Source organism: Ornithorhynchus anatinus, chromosome 4 (assembly GCF_004115215.2).
Source record: "Ornithorhynchus anatinus isolate Pmale09 chromosome 4, mOrnAna1.pri.v4, whole genome shotgun sequence".
Taxonomy (NCBI): Eukaryota; Metazoa; Chordata; class Mammalia; order Monotremata; family Ornithorhynchidae; genus Ornithorhynchus; species Ornithorhynchus anatinus.
In genome coordinates, this window is record NC_041731.1 from 123197827 (window position 1) to 123204520 (window position 6694).

General features: G+C 44.4%; 1 non-coding gene across 1 annotated transcript; it reads right to left on the reverse strand.

Annotated features, from left to right (window-relative positions):
• Nucleotides 1-6170: 6170 nt before the first annotated feature.
• LOC114811807 lies at nt 6171-6307 on the reverse strand. The gene has a single exon (XR_003759503.1). It is a non-coding gene; the product is annotated as a small nucleolar RNA SNORA7 (small nucleolar RNA).
• Between the last annotated feature and the right edge of the window lie 387 nt (nt 6308-6694).

Sequence of the window (6694 nt, forward strand, 5' to 3'; positions counted from 1 at the left end):
ACAACCCCCTTGTGACTGGAAGCAGTAAAGCATTCTCCACTTGTGGTTTTCTTCAAATGAGCCTGCATGGAATATGTGTTTGAAAACAGTGAAACTCTTTATTAATCAAGTACTTCACTAGCCGTGCCAGCATAAAGTTTCATTTATGTCAAAACTCCCTTAAAAATGGTTTTGGAGTGGTGGCTTGTACACAGAGACTTCAACAGAAGAAATATTTTTGGAATTGTAAATAGAATAATTGGGACAAATATTTGAGTCATTTGGAAAGCAGGATTCTACGACAAGCCATATATTGTGTTGTTTTCGTTGCCCACTTGATTGGGCCAACGCGCTGGTAGACTACTAAGCCGAAACAGAAGCAATTTCCACCCGGGAGGACGTAGCTCACCGAGATATTAGACGGCCCGAAGCCACTGGAATGCAGATTTCGGAGAAATGCAATGACAGAGGGGAGAACGAGCTTTCTTCTCTAATGAATCACATCACAATAAAATCCATTTAGGCGTCATCCGTTCCTTAACGCAAACCTTAACGGGCCCGTGCTCTGAGGCAGGAGGAGTGAGAAGGTGGAAGTGGCCCTGTCAGCAGTCTCCTCTTCAAAAGCCAAGGGTCATTAGAAACCTACGCACACATCCCCTCCGGACACATGTAGCATCCACAGGACCCCTGTGGAAAAACTTTCCTCTGGGATGTCGATTGACCAGGAAACTGTGCTTCTGGGGCAAGTATGGCTCACTTCATCAGGGGCGAGGAGTTTGTTGTTGATTCTCCTCACTGAACGCTTCACAAGGGGAGCATGCAGGAATAATCTTTCTTAGGATGCTTGTTCAGGTGCTCCTTCTGAATCAGCCTGGGAACAAATATGGTGATGACATTAACACCATCACGGTAGGTAAGAGCTCCAGGAAACTGCTGGGGGAGTAGCTGGGGACTGTGAAGAGGAACGTGCTCTTTAGCAGAGTCACAGGCTGAGACTCATTTTAGGAAATTAATATCCCTTTATTCCATCATCACATACTTTTCCTGCCCCCACAAATACGTATCCAGGAAAGACAACAAATGGATGATGTGACATATTAAGAACACATTTTGCTGATATATAACAAATTAGTACAGTTGGAGTAGTTATGGTACCAGAAACGGCATGGTCTTATGGAAAGAGCATGGGTCTGGGAGTCAGAGGACCTGGGTTCCAATCCCGCTTCACCATTTGCCTTCTGGATGACCTTGGGCAAGTCACTTCACTTCTGTGGGCCTCAGCTTTCTCATCTGTAAAATGAGGATTAAGACTGTGAGCTCCATGTCGGGCAGGGACTGTCCATCCCGATTATCTTGTAATAATAATTGTGGTATTTGTGAAGCACTTACTATATGCCAGGCACTGTACTAAGCGCTTGGGTGGATACAAGCAAATCAGGTTGAGCACAGTCCCTGACCCACAGTGGAGCGCAGAGACTCAATCCCCATTTGACAGATGAGGTAACTGAAACACAGGGAAGTGAAGTGACTTGCCCAAGGTCATTCAGACGGGTGGTGGAGCAGGAATTAGAACCCATGATTTTTCTGACTCCCAGGCCAGTGCTCTATCCACTCTGTCATGCTGCTTGTATCTACCTCAGTGCTTAGTACGGTGCCTGGCATATGGTAAGTGCATGACAAATGCCATTAATATTATGATTATGATTATTAAGTGATTACTTTGTACCTACACTGTGCTGGGGCTCTTTCAAGAGAATCAGGTCACACAGTGTAAATTCTCCATGGGGTTGTTGTTCCAAGAGGTAGGTAAGCAGGTATCTCACTCCCTTAGAGGTGAGGAACTTGAGCACAGCGAAGTTACCCAGGTCTCCAAATAAGTAAGAGACAGAGAGAATTCTAGTGTCCTAACACAGGTCTCGTGCTCTTTCCACTAAACCACACTACCTCTCTCTTTCAAACTTCTGTTACAATCTTAATTTTTTTTTCCAAGTGGTGCAACACTTTTAAAAAAATCCAATTTTTCCCAATAGGATGTTGGAAGTGATTTGCTTTAAAATGGTCAAAAACAGTACTCTTTAAAACCACAGTTTTCCCCTGTTGTAACACTCTTTCGGTGGAGATGTGATTTTTAGTAAGACTTGGAAGGTGGCGAGGGAGGTGGTTTTTCAGATATAAAGGAGGATTTTCAGTACAGAGTGAGGATGTGAACAAAGGGTTGGTGGTGAGATAGAGTAGATAGGGGTAGAGTGAAAAGGTTGATATTGGAAGAGTGAAGTGTGTGGGCTGGTTTATAGTAGGAGGTCAGTGACTTAAGGGAGGAGTGGAAGAACTGATTGAGTGCCTTAAAGCCACTCCTCAGACTTTTACGGGCTTCTCCTCTGTCTCTCCACCTCTAACTCTGGGAATCCCTCAAAGTTCATTTCTGGTTCCTCTTCTAGTCGTATACACCGACCGCCTTGGAGAACTCATTCATTCCCATGGTTTCAATTACAATCTCGATGTTAATTTCCAAATCTATCTCTCCAACCTTTACCCCTCTGCAGTCACGCATCACCTCCTGCCTTCAGGACATGTCCACTTGGATGTCCCACTGATGCCTCACGCTATTCACTTCCAAAACAGAACTCCTAGTCTTCGCACCCAAACCTCCCTGGTTTCTGTAGATGACACCCCTATTCTCCCTGTCTCACAAGCCGGTGACTTTGGCATTTTCCTTGATATCTCATTCAACCTATATATTAAGTGTGTCACCAAATCCTGTTGTGGCTACCTTCACCACATTGCTAAAAAACACCCTTTTTTCTCCAACCAGACTACTACCATGATGGTCTGAGAACTTATCCTACCTCACCTTGACTAATGCATCAGTTTCCTCTCTGATTTCCCTGCAAAGCTGTCTCTCCCCATTCTAATTCCTACTTCACTCTGATGTCCCAATCATTTTTCTCCAGATGTGTTCTGTCCAATCTCCCTGGCTGTCCATCCACCTCCACAATGAACAGAAACTCCTTATCATCAGTTTTAAGACACTTAATCAGTGCTTCCCATTTTACTTAACCTTGCTGACTTCCTACAAGACCCCACTCTGCACATTTCCCCCCTCTAACATCAACCCATTCATAGTTCCCTCTTGTCTATCCTACCACTGATCCCTCACCCTTTTTCCTGGAACTCACTTCCCCTTCATATATGACAGAGCACCTCTCTTCCCAACCTACAAAGTGTGACGAAAATCACATCTCCTCAAAGAAGTCTTCTCCAACTAACTTGCATTTCCCCTATTTGCACTCCGTTCTGGTTGCCTACGCGTTTGGATCCGTGTCCTTAAAGCACTTGATATTCTTACCATCCTCAGGTCCAGAACACATAGGCAATTCCCTAATTTATTTATATTAGTTTCTGTCTCCCCTTCTAGACTCTACTCTCCCTGTGGGAAGGGAATCTGTCTGTTTATTGTACTGTTCTCCAAGAGCCTGGTACTGTACGCCACTCACTGAAAACACGCAGTCGACACCACTGATGACTGATTGATGAGAAGTTTCGGTGTGATATGAAGGACAACCACTGGAAGCTTTGGAGGAGAAATATGATCCAGGCAGCAGAGTGAAGTAAAGATTGGCGTTGGTAGAGACAGGAGCCAGGGAGGTCAACGAGGAGGCCAATGCAGTAGTCATGTCATGATATATGTGCTTGGATCAGGGTGGTAGCATCTGTTTGGAAGGAGGGACCAGATTCTAGAGATGTTGCGATGGTATAACTGACAGAATTTAGTGAAAGACTGAATGTGATAAAGGGAGGATGATGGTGATCCATGTAGCGATGGGAAAGTCATAGGGAGGACAGGGAGGGGGAGAATGATGAGGAGTTCTGTTTCAGACATATTTAGTCTTAGGTGTCAGAGGAGCATCCAAATAGAGATGTCTTGAAGGCAGGAAGAAATGGAAAACTACAGAGAGGGAGAAAGATCAGGGTGGGAGAGTTAGATTTGGGAATCATCAGCGTAGAGATGGTAGTTGAAGCGATGGAAGCGAATGAGTTCTCCAAGGGAGTGGGCGAAGATGGAGAATACAAGGGGACCCAGAACTGAAGCTTGACGGGCTCCTAAAAGTTAGAAGAGGGGAGCAGAAGAGGACACAGCAAGAAACTGAGAAGGAGCAACCAGAGAGATAGGAGGAAAACCAGGAGAGGACAGTGCTAGTGAAGTCAAGGGTGGGATACTGTTTCCAGGAGAAGGGGATGGTCCACAGTGTTGAAAGGTAGGCAAGAACTCAAGGAGCAATAGGATAGAGTAGAGGGTGTTGGGATAACACTATTGAATTATGATACCAATATTTCTTACAGGTCTCTTTGTCTTTGAGATTTTCAGTCAGTGGTATTTACTGAGTGATCACTTCACGCAGAACACTGTACAAAGAATTGGGTTAATAATATCTTGTCACTGACTTCTCACTCACATTCTGCTTCTGGTCTGGAACATCCTACCTTTTCATGTCCGACAAACAATTACACTCCCCCGGTTCAAAGCATTATTGAAGACACACCTCCTCCAAGAAGCCTTCCCTGATTACACCCTCATTTTTAACTCTTTCCACTCCCTTCTGCATCACCCTGACTTGTTCTCTTTATTCACCACCCCCAACCAGGGCTGCAGTACTTACACAATTTATTTATTTCTATCAATGTCTGTTTCCCCCTCTATCCTGTAAGTTTCTTGTGGACAGGGAATGTTTCTGTTATGTTGTTGTGTCGTACTCTTCCAGATGCTTAGTAAAGTGCTCTGCACCCAGTAAGCGCTCAATAAATGTATTGATTGATTGATTCTATAATACAGCTGGTAGACACAATCTTTGTCATCAAGGAACTTACTGATAATACTGTCAGTCTTTAATCTGCTGCTCCCCTTGTTTACAATTTATTGTACTATTAGATTGAAAGTTCTTTTAGGACAGGTGCCATGTCTCCCGCTTGTATTGTACACTCCAGAACACGTATTACAGTCCTGTACGTTCTCAATAAATGCCATTGATTGATTGATTGACAGGCTTAAATTTCCCATTCTCTCACCCTCTATTTTTGAAATATTTTGACTGGTTTGAGTGGTATGATTACCATCTGTTCCAGTTAAGCATTTCATAGAGGCAGTTCCATTTAGCATAGATAGTAATAATAATAATAATGTTGGTATTTGTTAAGCGCTTACTATGTGCCGAGCACTGTTCTAAGCGCTGGGGTAGACACAGGGGAATCAGGTTGTCCCACTTGGGGCTCACAATCTTAATCCCCATTTTACAGATGAGGTAACTGAGGCACCGAGAAGTTAAGTGACTTGCCCAAAGTCACACAGCTGACAAGTGGCCGAGCAGGGATTCGAACCCATGACCTCTGACTCCAAAGCCCGTGCTCTTTCCACTGAGCCACGCTGCTTCTCTAATAATTACTGTGGTATTTGTAAAGTGCTTACTGAGTGCCGGGCACTGCACTATGTACTGGGTTGGACACAGTTCTGTGTCCCACATGAGGTTCACAGTCTCAATCCCCATTTTATAGATGAGGAAACTGAGGCACAGAGAGTGACTTGCCCAAGGTCTCACAGCAGACAAGTGGTGAAGCTGGGATTAGAACCTTCTGACTCCCAGACCCATACTCTATCCATTACGCCACGCGGATATTCATGCTGGTAGATAGTGACAGATCGCTCACTTGTTAGCACAGGATATCTTTTTGTTAAGTCGGATGACAGCACTGAAGATTAAATGCCCGGTATTTACCTCAGCATGAGCATGAAATGGTTGAATTCAAAATATTTGTTAATACGTATTTTGTTTGTTAAGTGGTCATGCAACTATTTTGTTTCTATTTTTTAATCAGTCTTCAGATCTTGGCAATGCAGTAATGAACTATATTTAGGACCTTCTATGGACAGATCTGAACACTTGGAAATAGAAGAAATCCTCCCTGCCATCTTGTCTTGTCTTATGCTGTCGAGTCGTCTCTGAACCATAAAGACGCCATGGACACATCTCTCCCAGAATGCCTCTCCTCCATCTGCAATCGTTCTGGTAGTGAATCTGTAGGGTTTTCTTGGTAAAAATATAGAAGTGGTTTACCCCCACTTCCTTCCAAGCAGTAAACTTGTGTCTCCGCCCTCGACTCTCTCCCATGCTGGCACTGCCCAACACGGGTGGATTTAGACTTGTAGCAGATTGCCTTCCACTCACTAGCCACTACCCAAGCTAGGAATGGAATGAGTATGACTCTCCTTAACTCTCCCTCCCATAGTCGAGACTGGTAGAGTACTGGAACTCTCCAGGTGTGACCCTGAGAGGGGTCCCTACCATCGAGAGCTTATATACCTACAGTTAGACTTAATCACCTTGCCCCTTCCTATCTCAACTTGGTACTCTCCTAGCTCAAACCAGCACATATTTTAATCCTCTAAGGCTAACCTTCTCACTGTAATTCGATCTCATCTATCTCGCCAATAACCCTTCACCCACGTCCTGCCTCTGGCCTGGAACACTCTCCTTCCTCAAATCTGACAGACAGTTACTCTCCCCAGCTTCAGAGCCTTATTGAAGGCACATCTTTTCCAAGAGGTCTTCTCTGGCTAAGGCCTCCTTTTCTCCTTACTCCCTTTTGTGTCACCCTGACTTGCTCCCTTTATTCATCCCCCTCCCAGCCCCACAGCATTTATTTACATATCAGTAATTTATTT